Source organism: Ammospiza caudacuta, chromosome 4, assembly GCF_027887145.1.
Source record: "Ammospiza caudacuta isolate bAmmCau1 chromosome 4, bAmmCau1.pri, whole genome shotgun sequence".
NCBI lineage: Eukaryota > Metazoa > Chordata > Aves > Passeriformes > Passerellidae > Ammospiza > Ammospiza caudacuta.
In genome coordinates this window covers 73,541,900-73,567,316 of record NC_080596.1, presented here as the reverse complement: position 1 = coordinate 73,567,316, position 25,417 = coordinate 73,541,900, and the positions used below count along the sequence as shown (strand labels likewise).

General features: G+C 43.9%; 1 protein-coding gene across 2 annotated transcripts in view; it reads left to right on the top strand.

Annotated features, from left to right (window-relative positions):
• PTPRA (protein tyrosine phosphatase receptor type A) overlaps positions 1-25,417 on the top strand; it is a 131,226-nt gene that overhangs the window by 28,568 nt on the left and 77,241 nt on the right. For both annotated transcript variants that reach the window (XM_058804366.1, XM_058804368.1), the window contains exon 2: positions 1,304-1,438. The gene's annotated coding sequence lies outside the window, so the exon portion shown is untranslated. The remainder of the gene's footprint in view (positions 1-1,303; positions 1,439-25,417) is intronic.

Here is a 25,417-nt window from a genome sequence, read left to right as displayed (position 1 = left end):
TTTCATCAGAAGGCCAGCTAAGAATAGAAAAAGAATGGAATGATAACAAAAGCTTGTGGCTTGGACTCTCTGGTCCGAGCCAGCTGGCTGTGATTGGCCATTAATTAGAAACAACCACATGAGACCAATCACAGATGCACCTGTTGCATTCCACAGCAGGAGATAATCAATGTTTACATTTTGTTCCTGAGGCCTCCCAGCTTCTCAGGAGAAAAAATCCTAAGGAAAGGATTTTTCATAAAACATGTCTGTGACAGCTGTTGGAGTATTGGTTCTGCTGCTGCCTTTGCTGTGGGTGGGTGGTTTGGGTGCTCATTCTCTGTGAGGCTTTAATGCCCTAATAAAGAATTAGAACAAAGAGCATCAGCTTTTCTCTTATTCTGTTGAGGAGGGCATTGAATTTTGCCAGATGTTCCCACACTACAGGTGGTTTCAGCTGTTTTAGACTCACCTTAAAAAATGCACATCTCCTGTTTGCACAATATGTAGAAGATGTAACCAACTTTAAAATGAGATCTAAAACTGGAGGAGTCCTACAGAAAGTAACTGAGGAGCCAAATATGAATTACTGAGGAGAGAACCAAGTCCCATGAAGTGGTTGCCAAGGGAATAATTCACTTGTCTCTCCCCCAGCCTGGTGGAATATTGTTTTCCTGTCTTGCCAACATACCCACAGCTCCAGAGGAGCCACTCTCACTCCTGTAGATGCTTTAACTGATACATTTCTAATTCCACCTTGGGGCTGTTTTCATGAACAGAGGAGCCTTTGAAGGCACCTTGCCCTGTTGCAGGCCTCCAGAAGGGTTTGTGCTGTCCAGAGGTTTGTCCTCTCTTCCCACTGGTGCTGGCTGGCCTGATGAGTACCTGGCTGCCGCCCACAAACCTTCACTTTCCTCTCCAAAAATAAGGGCATTTTTAAGGCAGCAATCTAGATTTGGATGTAAAATCTTGCAGAAAATGAGATCATTCTAGCTTCAGGCCAAGTGGTGTGTGTTCTTTGGTGTCCTCTCTGCAAAACAGAACAATTTAAGACTCATTTTTTTTGTTGTTAATTAACTGCTGCTGTATTAGCAGGCTGTGGTTTATTCCCTGAAATATGAGCTATGGTCTTCAGTCTTCTCCTTGACCATCTCCCTGTCTTCTGCAAGCTGAGCTTGGAATACTTGGATAAACTTATTTTATATGAGGATTGCAATAATGGCTGGGACAATATCAGTCCTCCACAGCAGAACCCAAGCATTTGGGGCAGAAAAGGCCGTTTCACCTTGGCACAAGCCACTCACTGGGTGTCCCTCTCTTCCAGGGTGCTTTGAGAATAATCATCAGCCTTAACAAGGATTGATTGTGTGCTCCTCATCCTCCTGGTTTGGTTTTAATCAGAAAAAGCTTTGGCTGTGGCGTCGGGGAGGCGAAGAGGTGAATGAAGGTCCCTTCCAAGGTACAGTAGAGGCGTGGCTGAGGTGTTTGGGGTGTGGAGCTGGTGCTGGGGCAGCCTTTGGAGGTTCCAGGGGCTACAGCTTCCTCATGGATTCACATCCCTCAATCCTACAAGGAGAAATCTGCACTCCATCGTTCCCTTGTTCAATCCTAATGAGCTCAATCTTTTTAATGTTGGCTTTGTTTTGGTCTAACCTTGGATAAATCCAGTGTATTGTCTTCATTTACCTTTAAAGAATCTTTCATTTTTGAAACTTCTGGGTTGTGTCATGAGTAGAGTTTGGGCATCAATATTTGAGCTATTTTTAAGATAATTTTTAATAAATTTCTTTTTGCTGTCTATTCAAACCAGTATTAGACTAAAGTATACTGAATTAGTATTAGACTGAAATATATTCTTACTTTGGTGCAGATGGGCATGAATTCTTGCATGAATGATTTATAAAGGAGGGGTAAAGAAAAAAACCAGAGTCTTTCTAAGGAAAGGAAGGCCATGGAGTAAGAAGAAAGGTCCCAGAGTAAGAAGTCTTACTCAGGACATTGGTGAATTAAAACCCAACATCCATCAGGGAGTCTGTGGGAAGTTTTTCTGGTCAAAGTTCTTCCCGTGGTCTAACCTGTGGAAAAGACTGAAGAATGCTTTTAAAAATGAAAAATAAATACCCTACTGTAAGATTTCTTGTTGGGTGTTTGGAAGGACTCGTTCCAACCCAGGTGGATTCAGTGCTGGGATGGTGCTGCTGGAGCAGCAAAGGGAGATGTGCCTGTGAAACCTGGGATTTGTATCCACAAGGTCTTTTCCTCAAGCATTTCTTGTTGCTGTGGTTTTCACAGGTTCACCCTGTCTGGAGAAGTAGTTTGTATTTGTGGTTTGATATTTCCCTAAAGCCTCCACACAGAGTCCAGCTGACACTGTGTGCTTCACAAACTTAACCAATTTATGGTTTCCTATAAAAATTCTTTGAACTCGTTGCAAATCTGATTTGATAGCTCAGTGCCAAACTGAAGCCAATCCCAACTTTTAGGGTTGACTAAATCCTTCCCTTGGAATCTGTGTGATATTTAGCAGTGAGTTTCACATCTGTTTGTGTGTGTTCCTCTCTGTACTTCACTGCATTTCATGTTGTGTTTTGCTACCTGTATTTTTAAGTTGGTTTTTTTATTGTTTTTTTCTTGCTCACTTTTTAATTTGGGGAAAACTCCTCTTGAGGTCAACAGCTGAATGAATCCCAGTAATTAGAGTTGTCCTGTGCAGGGCCAGGAGTTGGACTTGGATGATCCTTGTGGGTCCCTTCCAACTCAGGGTATTCTATGATTATAACTTACTAATTTTACATTTACATAGTTTTTTATTATTATAATTTTTAAGAAGTGGCCAACTGTCCTAGGAGAAAGACTTTGTTTTTGGTGCCTGTTTTCTCCATAGCTGATCCCAGAAAATGAATAAATTCAATGAGACTGAAGTCTCAGAAGTAATTAATATGTGATGCTCAGCATAAACATTAATAGACTAAACTCCATTTATTTTTAAGTTTTTGCTAGTATAAGAAAAGGCTTTTTTTAGAGAAGCAAGAGCTTGGATGTGCCTATCAGGGCTTCTGAGCTGTTTGGGGTTGGAATTCAGTGGCCATCTGGAATCCTGGAGCTGCAGGGATTGGCAGGATGTGCCTGGAGCCACGTGAAGAGGAGTAGTCATGGGATGATCAGTGTGGCCACTGCTGTGAGTGGCCAGGTGAAATGGTCCCAAAAAATTGTGAGTTTGTGTGTTTGTCAGTGGTTTGTCTTGCATGATGAAGCCCCATGTGGATGTGACTCTGTTGGCTGAAGTGAAATAGCCCCACAGCACTTTTCTTTTAAAATTTTGATTAAAACAGCAGCTTCTTCAACAGAGTCCTTTTGGAATAAGATAGCAAAGTCCACCCTGAGGTCATGGGACTTGCTCACCACCTCATGTAGTGTGGGATTCAGGGGTGGAGTATCAGAGGTGTCCATCATACCCAGAGCCTCTTGACTCCTCTGGGCTACTGGAAAGGCATTTTGGGCTGAGTGTTTTTTCTCTCTCTAAAATGATGGTTATGGAGCAGCTGATGGAGCTGAAAGGGCTTGTGCACCCATTTCTGCTTGTGTTTCATTATCCATCACTTCCTGATTGGTGTCACAGGGCCAGAGCATTCACATTTGGATTATGTGGGGGAAAAGTGATGCATGAAACCCATACAAAACTGCCCACTCAGATTTCTGGGCTTTGTTTGCACTGGTCACATTCACTTGTCACAAGCTGCTGTCTTCTTTCTGTCAGCTCTTTCAGCAGTGTCACACTTTTATTCCAGCTCAGGCAGAGCAGCAGCAGTGCTGGCTGAGCAGGGAGCCTGTGTTTGCAGAGCACGGGTGAGAACACTTCTGAATTTAGATCTGAAATGTTGATTATATCCTAAAACGTTCTTCTTGTGCAATTGGAAACCTTGGGATCCTGGACATCATTGTGGTCCAAGCACTCTGTAGAGATCATGGTGGTCTCAAATCAAAATTGGCTTGAAAAATTGGCATTACTGGAGGAGGGGAAGGAGGGTGAGAGGTAGGAACAAACCCACCACCAGACAGGTGCCATCTGTCCCAGAGGGTATGAGTGGGAACTGTAGAATATTTGGAAAGGTTCTTTAAAGGTCACCCCTCATTCCACCCCTGCCATGGCAGGGACACCTTCCACCGTCCCAGGTGGCTCCAAGCCCTGTCCAGCCTGGTCTTGGGCATTGCAGGGATCCAGGGGCAGCCTCAGCTTCTCTGGGCACCCTGTGCCAGGGCCTCACTGCTCTCAGAGTCAAGAAATTCCTTCTAAAATCTGGGTTCACACATTTTCCATCATAATAATTTTCATTACCAGCAGGTTTACATGAAGGGTAGGTGGGAAGCATTCCTGATGCCATGCAAAACCTGGAATGAGAATGTGGGCAGGATCATCTTCTCCAGGTCTTTAGACCACCAGCCCTGAATTAAGCTCACAGAAATAGTTTTGTTTGAGAAAATCAAGAGCCTTGTTCAGAAATGCTGGAATTTCTTTGGAAATTCAGCTTCCAAAACCCTCAGAGAAGCCACCTCAGCTCCCGCAGCGGGTCGGAAGCTGGGTTTTTTGGGATTGCTGCCAAGAAACATTTCTTGGAAACCCTTCAGTGTGCAGTGTGAACAGCAGGACAGGAGGTCTGGGTTTGAACTCAGGATGATAAAACCAGGGAGGTTTTGGCAGGGCTGTGTTCAGATGCCTCATTCTTGGCCTTTCTCCTTGGGGTGTACGGGAAAACTCCTGCCTGGGCTGGCTCAGAAACTTCCACTTCCCTCTGACTTAGTAGCAAAGCTGAATTTTCCACTGACTAGGAAAGTTTTTCAGACTGAAACAGCTCTCTAATTTTTTGGATGGATTTCTCCAACTCATTGACTACACCTAATCTGTATTTTTGAATGAAGCTAGTGCTGAACCTTTCTTACAAGGGCAAGAATTTTCATAAAATCATGAAATGCTTTGGATTGGAAAGGACCTTAGAGACCATCTGCTTCAACACAGGGACACCCTGCACTAGACCAGGTTGCTCCAAACTCCATCCAGCATGAGAATTCCCTGAAACCATCCCCTGATTTTGTGATTAGTTGAAAATGGGTGAAGCTGTAGCTTGGAGTATCAATTACCCCTTCACCCAGGTCAAACTTTCCCCTTTTCTTCTGTTCCCTATTGCTCTCTCTGAATCCCTTCTTTCTATTTTTTTTTAAGGAAACTATAAAATTTATGTGGAGAAGGAAGGAAAATCTCTTTCTTACTGCAAGAGGCAGGTCAGCATCTTTTTATTAAATCCCTATGAGAGCAATTTGTCAGAAAACCTTGTGGAAAGCACAGAGCTTGAGCCTACAGGAGCCAAGCTGAGCTTGAACACTCCCTTGATTTGAGCACATATCACCAGCAGGACCAGAAATCTTTTTATCAGTGACTTTACAGGATAAGAAGGAGAATTTCCCAAAGAATGGGTTCTTCCTTAAGTTTCATTCTCTCCAAGGAGGCCCTGAGAAAAGCAGATCCACTGGGAAGTTGGTAGCTCCAGACAAGTAGGTGCATGCTCTGGTGTGCATTCTCACCTGTAGGTACACAGAGAGCTTTCCCAAATTGCCCAGAACCTGAGAAAATGGAGATAAAATCAGAAAGGCAATTGCAGTTAATTACACTTCCAAGGCAACTGGAGATTGGTTGGAGTCCTGTGGGATTTCTGAGGCCTCCCAGTGCAGTTTCAGGTGCAGTGTGGGCAGGAAGGTTTGGTGTCTGTGGTTGGAGATGTCTCAGTTGTGACTGTGAGCTCTGTGCATGGCATAGATGTCACCACCAGAACACAGCTATTGTCCCATGGCAAATTCTTCACAGAAATTTTGAGTTTTGATTAAAAAAATACAAGAAATAAAAAGCATTTTGTGCATGACTGAACTCTGTTGTTCTTTTTTCACCTACACGCTTTCCCATTTCTTCCCATCCTCACCAAAACCTGGCCTGAATTTTGTGTTTTGAGCAATGGGAAAAAACCATAAAATAAGACAGTAATGTCTTATTTTCTGTTATGTTAGCTTGGAAAATTAAAGGAAAGCCTAACTTTTAACTCCAGAATAACCAAAGTCTGAAGGAATTCAGCAGTGGGAGTCACAAAATACATAAAGCTGTATGGGACAGTATTTCCCTTCTGTTCCTGAGGGAATTTGGGTCAAAAAATGCTCTGCTAACTTCAGAATTTTGCTTGACCCAACCCTTGGGTCTCCAAACCCATTGTAACCATGTCCTATCCACTCATTATTACCTGAATTTGCAGGTTTTGGGAGGTCCATGTGAGTATTTGTTCAGGCCTAGACTTCACCAGAAACACATGATGTTTTTAAAAAAGATAACACAGACTTGTTTTTATTCCCTTAAGATGGCAAATCTTTCTTCAAAGAATCATGAATTAAACAAGACAGTGCCTCACAGCGGGTATTAAGGAAAAAATAATAATTTTTTAAAAAGCCTTTGGAATGGTCTTTCCCTCTGGCATCTTCACTCAGGTTCTGCAATCAGTGATTCAAAGGAGGTTTTGTGGGGAGGAGAGATGAGATGCAGGAGTTGATATGACTTCCCCAAGGGTGAGAACTTTGAGAGCAGGGACCTGAGCATTAATCTCTTTAATTCCAGCTCAGCACTTCACTGTGAGATCATTACTTTGTGGGATTAATCCCTGCAATGCCTCCAAAGCCTCTAAAACCATAATGCTGCACATGTATTGAGGAATGGTGCTGCCAGTGGTGTATTTGGGATCTGTGGCCATCCCTGGCACCTTTTTGCTTCAATTTTGAGTATAGGGAAGCATTCCCTGGCCTTGGTTGGTCTTTGTCTGTTCTAATCATCAAGGCTGATGTTGTCTTCTTGGAGGAATTCTGTTTTCAATAGGGAGAAAAAGTTCTGAGTGCAAAAATCAGCTGAAATGCATTTGATAAGTACATGTACAACAGCAGCAATGTCAGCATCATTCAGTGTTTTCTTGCAGTGATGAGTACCATGTTGTGTTCTTAAAACTCATTTCCTAAAAACAGGAGAGCAGTAACAGGACACAGTCTATGTTTATAGGCCCCTCCATCCCAAATAACCCCCAGGCATTTCCAGCAATGTTCGAGAAACTTCAAAATCCTCAAATCTTGCAAATTCTGTGAAAACTGAGTAGCAGTGGGAGGAAGGGCTGGGTGGAGAGACCTTGAGACTTCCCAGACTCAATGCAAATTTTGCAGTCTAAATTTACTTCTTAGGTAATCCATGTCTGATTTTTAGGATGTGTAGAAACCCAGGGCTCTGGGAATATTTCTCTGTCTGCTTTGGGGTGCCCTGACCCCCAGGGAAGCGCTGACTTTCACCCTCATTCATGGAGAAAATTTTCTAGAGCTCAAGATAGACTAGAATCCACAAAAGTATGAAATAGGTTATAGAGAGCAGTGTAGGTGTATCCCTTGGTGAGAAATTTAGGGTTTGGGATTTTTGGTATGTTGTGGATGGCAGCAAGATGGAGGGCACAGGGTGTCATCCTGGGTTTCTTCTTCATGCTGCTTCTTCCTTCTTCTCCATGGGTTTGGGTGGCATTTTGTAATTGGGCAGAAAGGTCCTTATTGTGGGCTCTTTGGGATCAGTTATTGGGTTAAAAGGGAAAACAATTCAGGCGTCAGTTCTTAATTGGATAGTTTAGTCTTAAAAAACCTTGTAACAAAAAATTGTTGGCCATTTTGTGCCTTCTAATGAAAAGCTGCAGAACTCACAGTAGTGAGACTGTTTTACTGATAAAAAATAATAAACACCTGAGTCCAAACATGAATTACTGTCTCAAGTGCCTTCAATCTAGACCCAAAATACCAACAACTAAAACCCCCACAAGGATGTTGCCAACTCCTCAAATGAGGTCATGGTGCTACCAAAGCCTTGAGTGTGATCTGGGCAGTCACTTTGCCCTTCCGCTGCCTTAACCCCAATTTTATTCAGGATGACTTCATCCCCTTCCCTCAGAGGCACGTGCTGCCTCTTTCACACTGCAGATTCACCAGCAGCACCTCACACAGCTCAGACTCTTTGTGAATCCCCCACCGGCACCCAGCGCCCCGGGAGTGTGTGATGCGTCGCGTTGCAAAGTGTGAAATTGAAGATTCAGCCCCACTTTGATGCTTTGGCTCTGTGAGCAGCAGAACTAATGTGGCTCAGCATACTAATGAGGGAATATTTATTGTTCAGGGCCTGGCTGATGCTCAGCTTCACCCTTGAAAAATTTCTGGGAGGATGGTCTTCCTCTGGGGATGGGTCTGTGGGGTCCTTGGCAAACAACTGGCATGGCAGTGGCAGGGGGAAAAGCCCAACTTTCAAGAAAATAGCTTCAGAATTATTATAATTTATAAAATTATTTAAATTAATTTAAAATTTAATTTTCTTATATATTTTATTGAAATATTTTTATTAAAATATCGTAGTATAAAATATATTATTTAAATGATTTAAAAATATTTGTTCATAAAATACCTTAAGGGAGGTAGGAGGAGGGATTGAAGTGGAAATTGTGGCTTTTCATGGTGAGAAAGTGAGGGTGAAACTAAGGAGAGGCCTAAGCCCACAGGTCACCACAAGGATAAAATTAAGATGCCAACAGCTTTCAGCATCACCGAGGACATTAAAAAATGTTGGTTTTATTTTGGAGAAGCCTTTCTCCAGCACTGTCTGTGTGGGTCACTGACATCTGTTCATTTTTATTACAGTGGAACCAAAATGAGTGAAAGTGTTGCTTTTAATTTTGGTCTGGGTTTGGTGGAATAGCACTTAGAACTAAATAAGAACTTAGAACTAAAAGCTGCTGCTGGTGGTACCTGGAAATACTGACTGGAGAAGGCTTCATTGAGATAAATCCTTTTCATGAACACAGGACTTCAAAATTCTGTGTGTTTATCAGGTGCCAGATCCTTTGGGCTCAGCTGGGAGAGAGGAATCCTTTACACCCTCAAGTTTGTCATCTGGGCAGTTCAAATTCTCTAGAAAGGGGTGGGGGATTATTTGGGAGAATTTTCTTGCTAGGATGGCTTCCACCAGGAGGGAGAATGCCATGGTTGGACTGAGGGCTTGGGCACGAGGGTTTTGTGGCTTCTGGGAATTTTTGAGATTTCCCTGGAGGCTGGTCAGGTTGGAGACCCAAACCTCTGAATTATGTGTAATGTAACAGCTGAGTTAATGAAAAATCACAGAATCATTTGGGTTGGAAAAGATCTCCAAGATTATTGAGTCCAATTCCCACCTTTGTCCAATTGAGTCCAATTTTCTTGCTAGGATGGCTTCCACCAGGAGGGAGAATGCCATGGTTGGACTGAGGGCTTGGGCATGAGGGTTTTGTGGTTTCTGAGAATTTTTGAGATTTCCCTGGAGGCTGGTCAGGTTGGAGACCCAAACCTCTGAATTATGTGTAATGTAACAGCTGAGTTAATGAAAAATCACAGAATCATTTGGGTTGGAAAAGATCTCCAAGATTATTGAGTCCAATTCCCACCTTTGTCCAATTGAGTCCAATTTTCTTGCTAGGATGGCTTCCACCAGGAGGGAGAATGCCATGGTTGGACTGAGGGCTTGGGCACGAGGGTTTTGTGGTTTCTGAGAATTTTTGAGATTTCCCTGGAGGCTGCCCAGGTTGGAGACCCAAACCTCTGAATTATGTGTAATGTAACAGCTGAGTTAATGAAAAATCACAGAATCATTTGGGTTGGAAAAGATCTCCAAGATTATTGAGTCCAATTCCCACCTTTTGACCCAGACCTGAGCACCAAGTGCCATCTCAGGTCATTCCCTGAGGGATGGATCTCCACCACCTCCCTGGGCAGCCTCCTGCAATGCTTAACAACCTTTTCCATGAAGAAATTCCTTAAAATCTCCTGAATATCTGTCCTCTTGACTCAGCTGGAGAGCCTCCAAAAGCCAAGATGGTTTTGGTTTAGGTTCCCTTAGCAATGAAATGTTCATGAAAACTCACAAACACACAAATCCTGCTTGATTTGCTTGTCTTCTCCACATCCAGCTTTTATATCCCTGGGATGAAAAGAAAAGAAAAATTAAAATGCACAAAAAAAATTTCAATTCTACCCCAAAAATTTATTTATTTATTTATTTATTTATTTATTTATTCTAAAATTCATTATTTTTATATATATTTATATGTATATCTATTTAATATATATTTATATATCAATAGATATTTATTTATAATTATTTATTTATTTATTCTAAAAGTAATTATTTATATATGTTTAGTATATATTTATATACATTTAATATATATTAATTTTATTTATTTATTTATTTATTTATTTATTTATTTATTGTCTTCTCCACATCCAGCTTTTATATCTCTGGAATGAAAAGAAAAGAAATATTAAATTCCACCAAAAACAATTAAATTCCACCCAAAAAATTTATTTATTTCTTTATTTATTCTAAGATTAATTATTTATATATATTTAATATACATTTATAATTTATATATTTAACATATATTTATATATGTTAATATATATAGTTATAATTATTTATTTACTTATTTTTCTATTTATTATAATAATTATTTATATATATTTAATATACATATTAATCTATTTAATATATAGTATATATTAATATTTAGGTTTATTTATTTATTTATTTATTTATTATAAAATTAATTATTGTCTTCTCCACATCCAGCTTTTATATCCCGGGGGTGAAAAGAAAAGAAAAATTAAATTTAACAAAAAAAATTAAATTCCACCCCCAAAAATTTTATTTACTTATTCTATACGATTAATTATTTATATATATTTAATATACATTTATAATTTATATATTTAATATATATATTAATACATATAGTTATAATTTTACTTTACTTATTTTTCTATTTATTAAAAATAATTATTTATGTATTTTTAAAATATATATTTATCTATTTAATATATATTATATATTAACATTTAGATTTTTTTATTTATTTATTTATTATAAATTTAATTCTTGTCTTCTCCACATCCGCCTTTTATATCCCTGAGGTGAAAAGAATAGAAAAATTTAATTCCACCAAAAAAAAAAAAATCCACAAAAAACAATTAAATTCCACCAAAAAAAAATTTCAATTCTGAACCACATGGTCCAGAACTCAAAGCAGCACCTTGTCATGGTGTCGCCTGGGGAACCCAAAGGGTTTTAGGAGCCTGATTGGAAATTCCAAGAGCAAACCAGGAGTGTTTCAACCAACTTCCAGCTTGAAATCCTGCAGGATTTCCCAGTGCTCTACATTTACAGCAGCTCTCCCGGGCCAGGAAACAACCAGGCACTGCTCTATTCCTGTGTCTGATATTTCTGACACACAATGTTATCTTGGGGATTGTTAGGTCGGCTTTTATGTGGCGTGGGGAGGGTGGGGCAGAGGTTAATTGGTCATGTTAATGGTTTACATGTTCCTAATTTAGGCTCTCAGTGCTGTCCTTGGGTTGGGAGGGAGTTATAGGAATTGTTCATTCTATTGTGGTGCTGTCACATCTGTGGTGTGGGGAGATGGCTTCAGCTGCAGCCCAGATCACTCCAAAAGCTCATTCAGTCAAGTTTTGGGGTTTTTCCTGTTTATTCCATGTTGGAAAGTCCTGAGAATCCTAATGGATGGACTTGGTGTGAAACCAGACCTGTCTGGACAGACCTACACCCAGCTGAGGGACAGGAACTGCTCACTTTGGATTTATTCAAACCCATCTCTGGCAAAATGTCTTTAATTCTCCCAAAATGTGTCTCTTTGGACATGTGTTCTGGAAATGGAATGGAAACTAGTGCAGAGTTCATGGCTTTGTGGTTACAGGGCTTTTTTCCTTCATAGAATTACAGAATTACAGAATTGTTTGGGTTGGAAAATGCCTCTAAGATCATTGAAGCCAGCACTGCCAAGGCCACCACTAACCCATGTCCCCAAGTGCCACATCCACTTGGCTTTAAATCCCTCCAAAAGTGTGAATCCATCACTGCCCTGGGCAGCTCTGCCAGGGCTGGACAACTCTTTCCATGGAGGAATTTTCCCTCATATCCAATTAAAACCTTCCCTGGTGCAACTTGAGGTCATTTCCTCTTGTCCTCAAAATAAAAAAAGCCCCAGAAATTAAACCCCCAAACCACTGCAACACCCAAACCCTCAACTTGTTTTGTTTAGTGACCATTCTTAAAATAGTTCTGTTCACCAAGGCTATGGAAAAATTGGTTTTTAAAATTTTTTTTAGTTTTCAGTGTGCTGGTGAAAGCAGAAAAATCAGTGAGGAAGTTAAAATTTTGTAGTCTTCAGCTTCCTAATGGCTCAAAATGCATCTTTTTGCATGAATTTAAAGTTTAAAAGTGTTCCAGGCCAGGTTGGACAGGGCTTGGAGCACCCTGGGATAGTGGAAGTGTCCCTGCCCATGGCAGGGGTGGGACCTGATGATCTCTAAGGTCCCATCCAACCCAAACCACTCTGTGATTCACAAAAGTTATTAAATACCTGGCTCTTTTTCTAGAAGCTAAAATGTCACGGCCATCCTGGGGTGGTTACAGAAAAAACACACACAACCATTCTGCCAGGGATGAAACTTCCTTTTTATTTATGATGTGCTCCTCTCACACATAAAAAGCTTATTTGCTAAAGACCATTTGCTTTTCCCCAGCCAGACCAACAAGGCTGCGCTCAGGAAGCACCAGAGGGATGGCTTCATTTTATAAAAATAAAAAAGAAAACACTTCAGAGAGAGCTCTTGGTGTTGTACTTCCTCTATTCAGGACTCCAAGTCTTTCACAAAACTGAGCAGAATCCCATGGGGCTGCAGCCATCCCAGGGTGGTGGATTGAATGACTTAAGTATCTTTTTCTGGCCTGATTTGTGAGTGTAGCTTTAATTTATTGCCTCGTCTGTGAACCACAGATATGTTTGTTATTTGCAATTACATGGTAAAAAAAAAAAAAAAAAGGAAAAAAAAAAAGAGCTTTATTTGGATATTTAAGTCATTCTTGTTCTTTGCAGTGGTATTTGTTGCAGTGAAATCCTTTTATGAGGCTTGTGGGGAGAGCTGGGATGAAATGGTTTCTCAAAGGGACGCGTGACAGGCTCAAGGAAGGGATAGGTTGGATATTGGGAAAATTCCTTCATGGAAAGGGTGGTCCAGCCCTGGGGATCTAAAAGCCCTGTGGATATGGCACTGCTGGGGGAACAGAGGACCCAATGACCTTAGAGGGCTTTTCCAACCTTAATAGTTCTGGTTCTGAGCATAAAAATGAAGTTTTTATCTCTTTGTGGGGCCAGAGTAGTGTAGCATTCACCCAAGTCAATTTTACACATGGAATATTTGGAATATTTTTATTTTTACTGTAGAAATCCACCTACCTGAAATTTAAACACCCACAGGAGCTGAACTTCAGTTTCTCTTTCAAAAAATTCTCCCCATGACAGGCACCTCATGGTCTGATGTTTATGGTCACCATATTCACATGCCTTGAGTCAGCAACCTCCTCCTTGTCACTTAACACAGCTTTAAAATGTTCATGCTGAAATCTCCCATGTGTGTAATAGTTTCTCTGTTTTGCTTGGCTGAAGCTGAAATTTTTGCATTTTTAGAGCAGGGAGAGGCTTGTGGTCCAGATCCAGGGATTAGTGATAAAATATTTGGGGAAAAAAAATTAGCTTTCATGTTGGTTTCAAATCCATCAATCCCTTAAAAAAGCAGAAGGAGAGGATGCTCAGAGAAGCTGTGGCTGCTCCTGGATCCCTGGAAGTGTCCAAGGCCAGGCTGGATGGGGCTTGGAGCAACTGGGATGGTGGAAGGTGTCCCTGCCCATGGCAGGAGGTGGGACTGGATGAGCTTTAGGGGCCTTTCCACCCCAAAAATTCTGGGATGCTCATATGATTCTGTTCCAAAGGACACAGTAACCAACCACACTGTTCAGCAGTGCTGGTTTTGGGAGGCTCTGCTGTCTGGATTCCAGTCTGTTGTGAAAAATCTCATCCACAACGTGGTGGAGTTGTAGACCCAGTGCATGGAGCAACCAGGCGTGAAAATAAATTAGATTGCTCATAAATATTTGACTGTATTTTAAAAAACGTTGCCCAGTAATTGCTTTCCTATCATTACCTTCTGCCTGCATGAAAATAACATATGCCAACATGAACCCCAGTGGCAGTGGGGAAGGATTGAGTGGGAGAAAATGAGGTTATCTCTTGATCAGTATTTTATCAGCTCAATAATAATGTTTTCATTAGGAGAAGTAGTGCACTGTCCCTCAAAGAGGCACAGCCTTCTTGTGATTTCTGTGGCACCAGAGTTGTTTGAGGAGGGATGAATCCCACATGGCTTAAAAACACCAAACCACTAAGACCAAAGGATCATCTTTTACCAACTCTGTCATCTGCTTTAAATCCTTTTCATTTCTCCAGCCTGAGTGCCAGAAGGAAACTGGAGCTCTTCCCTAGGTGGTGTTGCTGCCTCTGGCCTGCTCTGGACATGTAGAGGAGAGTTTGTGAGCAGGGGCGCATCAAAGGGCCCTGAGTTAAGGGATTATCAGCACCCAGGGTCAGGGTGGTCTCAGGGCTGCTCCTCTTTCCATTTCTCCTGGCCATGGGCATGGGGTGGCTCCAGTTACACAATCACAGAATGGCTTGGATGGGAAAGAACCTTTAAAACCATCCAGTTCCACCCCCCTGTCAAGGTCAGGGACACCTTTCATTATCCCAGGTTACTCCAACCCCATCCAGCCTGGCCTTGGGCATTCCAGGGATCCAGTGGCAGCCCCAGCTGCTCTGGGCACCCTGTGCCAGGGCCTGCCCACCCTCACAGGGAGCAATTCCTGCCCAATGTCCCATCCATGGCTGCCCTCTGGCAGTGGGGAGCCATTCCCTGTGTCCTGTCCCTCCATCCCTTGTCCGCAGTCCCTCTCCAGCTCTCCTGGAGCCCCTTCAGGCCCTGCAAGGGGCTCTGAGCTCTCCCTGGATCCTTCTCCTCTCCAGGTGAGCACCCCCAGCTCTCCCAGCCTGGCTCCAGCCCTTGGAGCAGCTCCTTGGCCTCCTCTGGACCTGCTTTTACAGATCTGTGCCTTTCCTCTGCTGGGGAACCCAGAAAACGCCATTGATCAGTGCCTTGGCACAACCCTGCAGTTCCTGGCTTTGGGATCTGGCTGGAATTACTGAGCTCAGCCCAGGTTCCCTTTCCTCACACTTCTGGGAAATGAGGAGTAACCCAAGTGCATCCCAGGAGTTCTGCAGCTGCAGAAGGTGCTCAGTGAGAGCTGCAGGTGCTTTGTGCCTCCCTGCCCTTCCCTGAGGACACTCCCTGCCTGCTGTAGATCACTCCCTTCTGGTGCTGAGAGCCTCTCTCCATCCCATGGCTCAGGAGGCAGCAGTTCCTGATGGACCAGCACAGCAGATCATGGCACTGTGCCTCACCAGTGACCTCAGCAAAGCCCTCTCCCTGCTCCTGCTGATAAAATCCAGGATAAAAGGCAGTACCTCATAAAAAGGAAGGTCTGAAGGTGATGCTTGCACGTAGCTCTCTTTGTTGTAGGTGTCTGTACTCCCAACATCCTTCTCATCCTCAGAAATCTAAAGGCTCTGTGACAGTCAGCAAAGGACTGCAGTGCATGGGGCTTGTGGCAGTGTGCACTTAATCACCAGGCTACATCCAGAGAAAAAAGAGAAACCCTTTGCTCATAAAAAGGGCAGAAAAGGGATCAAGTTTTTTGCATAAATCAAGAGATCTTTGCAGCAGCACGATGCCATTGCTGGGAAAATTCATGGGGACCTCAAAGATAAAGGGGAACAGGAGTGCTGAGCACCATGGGGTTGTATTTTAAAAACCACACAGTTCATCTCTTTTTTTTTGGATGTTAGAGAAAATTGTGTGGGCAGAAGTAGTGGTAGAGTCTCTGCACTTGTATCAGGGAAGCTGCTGATGGGTTTCACCAAATATTTTCATGGTGAATTGAGATTGTGGAGGAGATAAATCATAATGCCTGGAGGTTCCTTGTGAAGGGTGGCAAACTGGATTTCTGGGCTTTGAAGGTGCAGCCATGGGGGAGTTACCAGAAAGTCAAAGAAACAAATCCAGGATTACTGCTGGGATGTTTGCTGATAGTAAATATATCCATGAGATGTGCAACAGAAAAAGCATGAGTGCCAATGCTGGGTACGCTGCAAATATCCACAGATTGGTTTAAAAATCCCAAAATCTTCAGTGTTTAAAATGAATTCTGCAGGGAGAAGAGGTGGAGATGCCAAAACTGGGAGGAGCTTTGATAGGCAGCGTTGAAAAGCCATTTCCTGAGTGGGAGGCTGGAAGGATGGATCCACGCTGCCTTTCCTATTGCCCCCCTCATTCCCAAATATTTATTATTTCACACGGGTTCTAATTCCTCATTGGTGCACGGGGGTGTGGGAGGGGGAAGGAAATGATGCCTTTTTTGCAGGACTTTGGGAAGAGCTGCAGAATAAAGGTTTGGCTCTAAGAGCTCAGTAGAAATGCCACGCTTCTGAGTGAATTCCTGCAGGTGAAGTAACCTGAAACCTACCTGGCATTTGGGGTGTGGCACAGGAAGATTGCAACCTGTCCAGTTTTGCCTTGTAATGTAACAAACCGTGGAAATGTGCCTGACTGGGTTTTTTGAACACTTTTTTTGTCTTTTAGGCTTGTAATGGCTCGATGGTTTTGGGTGCTCCCCAGCCGAAGGTGGCTGGGCTTTGTTTGCCTCCCTGTTTCCCTTCACACAGTCACAATCAGGCAGGAAATGGGTTTCTTGTCCAGCCAGCCTGGTTTTCTCGACAGCAAAAGCTGCCTGGGTCCTGCTGGGAAGCTCTGCTCACCCCCATGCTTCTCTGTGCAACTCCTCCAGCCCAAGCTCAGCCTCACCTGAGGAATAACCCCGTGCACAATGCTCCTTGCAGATTTTCTACCTTTTATCTCAAAAAAAACACACCCAAGCAGCTTTGCCTGTTCCTTTTTATGTCATTGTACAAACTGCAGCTGTCACACCCACTGGCTTCCTTTTAGGTTTTACCCAGCTCTGGGCTCTGGGTGCTTTGAATAAAGGGATTTATGCCTGGACATGGCAGTGGCAGGCTTTTCTCCTGGCATGACCAGACTCTCAATGTGACATTCAGAGCTGTAAAACACTGCCTGACAATAGCTTGTGTTGTTCAAAGAGCAGCATAAATAATCGAGGGGGGGTTTTTTTGGGGTTTTTTATTTGGTGAGAAGAATAACATCTCTCCAGGCTGGCTGGGGAGGCGAAGGGCAGGCACTGTTGGAATGTGGAGGGGAAACTCAGGATGGGGTGACATGGAAAAGGGGGACTTGAGGTTGTTTTCTAGAAGGTTTTTAACAGCATGGCATTGGGCTATCTCTCTAATACGGTGCTGGAACACCTCTGTAAAAAGGAACAAACTCTGTTCCTTTTTACACAGGTTTTTATACAGAATAAAATAATTCTATTATCCAGGTATGTGTGTGTTTGCAGAGACCTTGTGGCTCTGCACAACTCCCTGACAGGAGGGGACAGCCAGGGGAGATTGGGCTGTGCTCCCAGGGAACAGGGACGGGAGCAGAGGGAACAGCCTCAGGCTGAATATCCTATCCTTAAATTGGATATTTTTGCCTGGAAAAGGCTCTCCAGCCCTGGCACAGGTGCCCAGGCAGTGTTGGAATCCCCATCCCTGGAGGGATTTAAAAGCCATGTGGATGTGACACTTGGGGACATGATTTAATGGTGGCCTTGGCAGTGCTGGGGGATTCAGTGATCTTGGGGGGCTTTTCCAACTTTTTATTCTGTTAATTTGCTCGGGGCTTTCTCCATCTTGAAAACCTCCAGGGATGGAATTGCCCAAGCTCTGGGCACCCAGCTTGACTGACCTCATGGTGGAAAAGCTTCTCCCTGCACCTTGAACGTCCCAATTCATCTTCTGCCCATCACCTCCGTGAGAACCGGGCTCTCCCTTCTCCCCAACGTCCTTGGAGATGCTGAAAAGCTGCTCAAAGTCCCCTTCCTCACCTGGTGCTGGGTGCTAAATATGCCCAAAGAGCAAAAGAGACAAATATTTGTGTTTGTGCACCTACCACATACCTCAAATTCAAAATAGAAAAACAATTTTTTGGAAGAATTTACCAAAAATAATTGCTAATTGCATTAGCAATTCAGTGACATTTCTTCCTGGTTCATTAACCCCTGTATCTGGTGACTTGCCTCTTCTGAAACTTTCCTAGAAAACAATTTATTTTTTTGTTTTGCTTCAGTCTTTACATCGCCTCCTGTCAGTACCTAAGAGGTGACGTGATCCCAGCATTATTTTGTCAATTAGGCATCTTTTTGGTGCTATGACCTGAATACAGGGCAGAGCAGCTGCTGCTTTAATCCTCTTCAATATGATTTTTATCTTCTTTTTTACAATTCTTTTTTTTTTTTAAATCAAGAATTTCACCACCAAACCAGCTCCTTTTTTGTTGATTTCTCCAATCCTGTGAAAATAAAACACTGAATAAATGTATTTTATGCTATGAACATGCAGAGGGAAAAGCTTACACAACCTCATCTATTAAAATTTTACATTTATAAAAAATCTTACTTAAATATGCTTATTTTATTTTAAAAAGTGTTCTTAAAATGAGCTTAAACTGGGGGAAAAAAATCCCCCATGCAGTAGTTGTGGCCATGCCCAGAGTCTGCCCAGCACGTGCCGTGGGTATGAATGAGCCCTGACAGTTTTGTCTCAGGGCTGGATTAGGCACAGTTGCTACTGGAAACTGCACAGCCTGGCTCAGGGAGGCTGTTCCTCTCCAAAACAGAGTTTTGGGGGTTGGAATTAGAGGATATTTGAGGTCCCTTCTGACCCAAATTGTTCTGTGATGCTGTGAAAGCAGCTCGGAGGTTGGGGAACTCACTGGGATGTGAGGACGTGCCCCAGCATCACTAAATGTCACTTTTGACCTCCAGCAGCATCCAGGGGAGGCTTTTCCTTCTGGGATTTGTTTTTCTTACCTTCATTTCTTTAAAAAAAAGAAGAATGAAATAATTTTTCAGGACTCAAACCCGACAAAATCTGGGTTTTCGCACAGTTTGGGTTTGAGCCCCGCTGCTTGCAGGGGCAGTTGTCAGTCCCAGAGCAGCAATGGGGGCTTGGTTTAGAGATGTAAAACAAAAGCTTTTGTGCAGCAGGGCTGGTGTGTGCTGCTTTCTGCTGTCAGGAGGGAAGCTGAGCCCTGTGCTCAGCCCTTTCCTCCCCTGGCTTTCCTGTGAGCCCATTGAGCTGACCCTGTCAATCAGCAGTGCTTTCAGAATGAGTGTGTGTGTGGGACAAAGCTCCAAAAAGTGTCCGTGTCAGCTCAGGGGTGCTCCTGCCCTGCTGCCTTTGGGGCTCTGCAGAGCTTTTGCCCATGCAGTCCCTTTTGCACACTCATTTTTGCCTCTTGGAGGAGTTGTGCTCAATAATCCTCCTGGGTCCCTTCCAGCTCAGGACATTCTGTGCTTCTAATCTGGGATCTCTGATCTCTAGCAGAGCTCAGTAATTTTTTTTTTTTTTTAATCTTAGATCCCATTCATTCTTTCTAGACTCAGTCTAATAAAGCAGCTTTGAGCTGCAGCAGGGACAGGGTGGTGTGGCATCCCCTCCAGAATAACTGGGAGCTCCATGAATGGTCTGTGCACAGGGGATGGGGCATTTTAGTACTTAAAGGGATTTAAAGAGGGAGAGTGATTTTTTATACAGGACTTTTTAAAGGGGGGATGGTTTTAAAATAGAAGAGGAGAGATTTAGATTTGATTTTTGATGGAGATTCTCTATTGTGAGGCCCTGAGAAGCTGCTCCTGGATCCCTGGGAGTGTCCAAGGCCAGGTTGGATAAAACTTGGAGCACCCTGGGATGGTGGAAGGTGTCCCAGCCCATGACAGGGGAATGGAATGAGATGATCTTTCCATCCCAAAGCATTCCATGATTCTCTAACACCTTTTGCTCTCCTCCCCATGCTGAGCTGCCCTTTGCAGGCTGAGAAAAGCACAGTCAGGTTTTATTTCAGCCTGGCAGCATATTTTAAGTCCAGGCTGACAGAGCAGTGGACCTGAGAAAAGAAAAGATGTAAAAGCTGTGGTGATTATTGGGAGTGCTGGAGCAGCATAGATGCAGAAATAATAAGAAGTTTATTGGATCATAAAAACTACTACTTCTTTTTAGGGTTTTTTTTCCAGATATTTGCTCATATTTTTTGTCATTGACTGCTGTGCTTGAGTGAAACCCCCCTGCCCTTGCCCTGGGAGGTGCTGCTGCTGTCAGCAGCTCTGCCACCAGGACCAGCCTGTCCTCCCCTCTGCTGCCAGAGAAATCCTCAGCCCTGGCAGAGCAGTGACCTCCAGTTTATACTTCTGTACCTGGAATTCTCCCTGGAGCTGTGTTGTGCAACAGGGAGCGTGATCCCACATGTGTTTTATGTAAGCCAGAGAGGATTTTGGGTGTTGTGCTGGAGAATCAAAGCCCTGTTTGGGGGAACCTGCAGTCTGACTATCCAGTTGGACAAGCTCAACTTTCCCTGCAATTTAAATAGACTCTGCCAGAATGTTAATTGTGCCAGGCTCCAGAATTACCTTTTAACTCCTTAGGAGCATGTAGGGTTTCCAGGCCACCCTCACTCTCCTGTTTAAATGGAAAACAGCTTTGGAAGTGTGTGTCCATCACCCTGGAATGCTTTTATGGCTGCAGTGTGTCATTTGGGATAATCCAGGACATTTCTGCACAGCTCAGGAAGGTCCTTTCCTCCCCACTGTGTGGAAGTGTGGATCTCCCTCAGAGCAAAGTTTTTCTTTTTATTCATCCCAGAAATTCCTCCTCTTTGAGGCTGACTATTTGATACCCAGAATGTCTTGGCACTTCAATTCTGTTTACTTGTTCTCAGTTTATGGCACTTTTCTAACTAAATTCAACCAGAATAAACAGCATCCAGAGAGAGAAAATCCAGTTTATGCTGAATATCAACAGCACTGGAGAAACAGCTGCTCAGATCAAGGGCAAACTCACTCAAAAATCATTATCTTGTTTATTAGAAGGCAAAAAAGAGCTTCAGGTGTCAGAGATAGAGAAGGGATCATCTCCAGTTTGGTTTGTTGTGGTATTGTGGGAACACAGGTGCACTTAGCCCCAGCTGGAGCTGTGGCAAAACCTGTCCCCTGGAAATGCTGAAAGCTTTGCTGTTCATTTACATGGATGCAGAGTGCAACCCTGCCTGCTCACAGATTGGTATGATTTTACCACCTGTAAAAGTTTCTGCAGCAAAACCTTCCTTTGAATAGAGGAGGTTTAGGATAGCAAAGAAAAGAGGCATAAATTAGGGCAAAACCATTTGGGTTTGTTCTTGCTGCAGGGTAATAGTGGGAAAAGAAAAAGAAAATTAACCTCCTTTTTCCCAGGATTCTGCCTTACCTGGAGCATTTACCTTCCCTAAGAGGTGGCAGATGGATTTCTTTGTTTTTCTTCAGGCTTGGGAAGCATCCAGGATTTTTGGAGGAGCAGCTGTGTACCTCAAGAGTTGGATTTAGATGTTTCCTTGTAGCCTGGCATATCCCAGCTGCTGCTCCTGGATCTTGTGATGCCATCCTGGACTCTGTCTTTAAGGTTCCTGAGATGGTCTTGAAGGTCCCTTCCAACCCAAACCATTCTGTGATTCTGGGTTATTTGGGGTCTGAGTACTCGGCACCTTCACTGTTAATTATTTCTTTAAAGTTTAGGTAATTAATCATCTCAAACAAGTTAAGCTGGTAGCTAAGGTAGGACAGAATATTTGTGTGGGAAGGCAGAGTCCTGGCTGGACACTTGAGGGAAGGACCTGACTGAATTTGAACCAAAAATGTGTGGGTTTAAATTTAATTAAACAAAAACAAAACCAAAAATTGTTCCTTTTTAAAGCAACATTTTGTATTTTAAACAAAGAATACAGAGCTATGGGCAAACTTCCAGCAAAGCAAAAAATGTATAGTTGGAGTAGGGTCTTTAGTGGTGAAACAAAACTGAAACCCCCAAAGGGAACCAAGAGCTGTGGTGGCCTGAAGGCTGCAGGAGATCACAGTGATGGATTGAAGGGAAGCTCCACAGCTGCACACAGCACCTGCCACCACAGCTCTGGCACAGCTTTTCCATCCATGGGGAGGTCTCATCCATGGCTTTTGGCTCCACTTTCCATCTCCAGGATGTCCAAAGGTTACAGAATTCCCATGGGAGGATTCCCAGTGCAGAGTTGGACTGATCCCAGTGCTGGTGTGATGAGTCCTGCAGGTTTAGTCCTGCTGTCCACTGAATCTCCACAAAAAACCATCAAAACCTGTGGCAGGAGATAAATCAGCTCCTGGATCTTTTGCTGGTTTTGGGAATCTGGGTGGAGTAGACCAGGAGGTGGCTCCTCCAGGGCTGCACCTCCAGAAATTTGCCCTGTAGCCCCTTTGTATTGTAACACCCTTAATGCTTCCAGACCTGATGCACATGAGGGTTTGTGCCCCAGTTCTCCTCATCCTGAGGTCTGCAGAGTCCCCATGGACTTCAGTGGTGTTTGTGGGGCAGGGAGATTGTCAAAACTCTGAATTTCAGCCAGCCTAAAAGCTACAACAGAGCCAACATGATTGTTTGCTGCAAAGAGAAGAGCCTGGTCCTGCAGAGTGTCCGTCCCTTCCCTCTCTGGAGTTACCACAGGGACTGGACCAGCCTGTGGGGGGGAGTTGTGTCCAGGTTCAGGTTGGATGTGGGATCTCAGCACCTCAGGATGGAGGTGCAGAGTGGCCGAGAACACCCTTGGGGGGCTCGGGAGTCCTGGAATGTTGCCAGAAGTGTCTGGTGGCTGGACTTTGATCCGACACAGGAGACAACACCTGTATGAGGACTGGGAAGGTTTCACTGGGTGAATGGTGAAGGGATAAGTTAATTAGAGTGTAAAACACAGGGTTTAGGATTTTGGTACAGGGGGGTCTAAAGAAGTAAGATGGAGGAATTGGGGCGTGTCCTGTCCTTCTTCTTCTTCTTCTTGGCCTCCATCTTCTGTGGTGATGGTGGCACTTTGGGATTGGTCATTACTAGAAGTGCACCAGTTAATAAGGGTAGAAGGTATTGGGGAAAAATGATAAATATTGTACACGTAACTTCGGGTATAAAGATAAGTGACCGCCCCGGGGGCTTGGAGTGTGCCCATGGCTGACTTGCTGTGCAGACCTCTGTCGGGCTGAAAGGAAATCTTTTAGATAAACAATTAATAAACACGAGACCGAGACAAGATCAGAAGTCTCTCCTCGTCCTTTGAAGCGCCGGGCTCTTCAAGGCCATCCCTGGGCCTTTCCAGGCCACCTAAACAGCCTAGACAGCACAGAAAACTTACAAGCCTAAACAGCCGAGAAACCGAGCAAATGGCATCCCTGAGCTATCTCTGGACATAAATCAGAAAAGAGAAACAGAGAAAGTGACAGTTGGATATTGGGAAAATTTCATCATTGAAAGGGTTGTCCAGCCCTGGTAGAGCTGCCCAGGACAAGGGTGGAGTCCCCATCCCTGGAGGGATTTAGAAGCCATGTGGATGTGGTACTTGGGGGCATGGTCAGTGGTGGCATGGCAGTGCTGGGAGAATGGTTGAACTTGATATTCTTAGAGATCTTTTCCAACCTAAATAATTCTATGATTCTATAAAATTGAGAGGATTTATCCACAAACTTTACTTTGACAATGAATTTAGAGCCTGATGGTCAGGTCTGGAGGTGCAGCTCGTTCATGAACACACTGAAGTGGAGCAGTGACAGTGGCAGAAGTGAAACCCATTTTCATTTGGTTGCTGCTGCTCTAGTTTGGTTTTTTTGGGTTGTTTTTTTTTTTTTTTTTTTGCTCATATTTAGCTTTGTTAAAAGCCTTACTCTGCACTATCACCATCTGAGGGTTTGTTTGAGGTTCAGCTGGAGCAGGATGGGGCTGAGATGCACAGGGTGTGTGGGTGTGTCACAGGGTGTCCTGATCAGCACTGATAACACATCTGGAGATGCAGACACCTGGCCCTCAGAAAGGAACCCCAGAAAAGGGTTCTGAGGACCCAGGTGTCAGTGGGCAGAAGGGAACTGTTGATTTTTGAGCTACAATAGCTCAAAATTTGAGCAATATCCTGGCTCCAACAGTTTTGTATTTAAATCCACAGCTCAGAAATCCATCTGTGGGAGGAATGAAGAATATCCTGTTGCTGTCCAGTGCTATAACTTGCTGGAGCTTGATCCTTGGGTTGCTTCCTGAATGGTCACTCCCTGTCCTCATCCCTCTCCCTGTCCCTACTCCTTCACACACAAAAATCCCAGCCAAAACCACCGCTTGACTCCTGCATTATGTGGATCTGTCTTAAAACCAGATCCTGCTTGCTTTCAAGTGGATAAATCTCTGCCTGGGGCTTGGCAGGTGTGGGCTGGGATCTGGTGGAATGATGGGCAGGAAAACCCAAGTGAAACCTCTCCCAGCAGGAACAAGGACGTTTCCATCACTGTGATTTGCGCCGGTGAACAGAGCAGGGAGTGGCAATAAGGTGGGATGTGGGTTTGGGACAACCCGTGTGTCCCTTGGTCAGACAAGGAAATTCTTGAATTTGACATTTGGCAAGCAAAAAGCACGATATGGGATATGGGATTTATTTCCCAAAGTTTTAGGAAAGCACAAATTATAAAATCCTGGAATGGTTTGGGCTGGAAGGGCCTTGAAGACCATCTCATTCCAACACCCTCCCATGGCAGGGACACCTTCCACCATCCCAGGGTGCTCCAAGCCCTGTCCAGCCTGGCCCTGGACATCTCCAGGGATCCAGGGGCAGCCACAGCTGCTCTGGCCACCCTGTTCCACTGCATTTATTCACTCCCAAAATGCACAGGACACAGCACAGCCTCTTGCAAACTCCTGGTGTGTGTTCCACCTGCTCTGTTTATGAAGTGGATCAGATTAAGACCTTCCCAAAAATGAAACCAGCCCTGATCCATCAGCAGGAGTTGCCCTTGAAGCATTTTGTGAGGTTCTGTCCCCAGTGCACTGCTCAAAACCTCGTGTCCATTCCCCTTCCCAGCTGCTCCCAGCAAACCCAGGCTGTGCAGAGGACAACTGGTGCTGCAAGTGGGTTTTTTCCCCCCTTCAGACTTTTGTTTATTCATTAAGGAAGTCAAAAGAGGAAGAGGAATAGAAAGGTTGCAAATGTTTTGCTTAGAAATGAGACCTCAGTGACTGGGCTGCGCGTTGCCCTGTGTGGGATACGTTGGGCAGCTCTGGTGGCCCTGGTGGGAGCTCAGGAAGACCCAAGGTGCCCTCCCAAGGTGTGCTCAGGTAGGGTCACAGCTTGTTTGTGTGTCTGCTCACATCCATATGGCCCAGGCTTCCTATGGAAACGGGCTGGGAGAGCTGGGGTTGGTCAGCTCATTAAA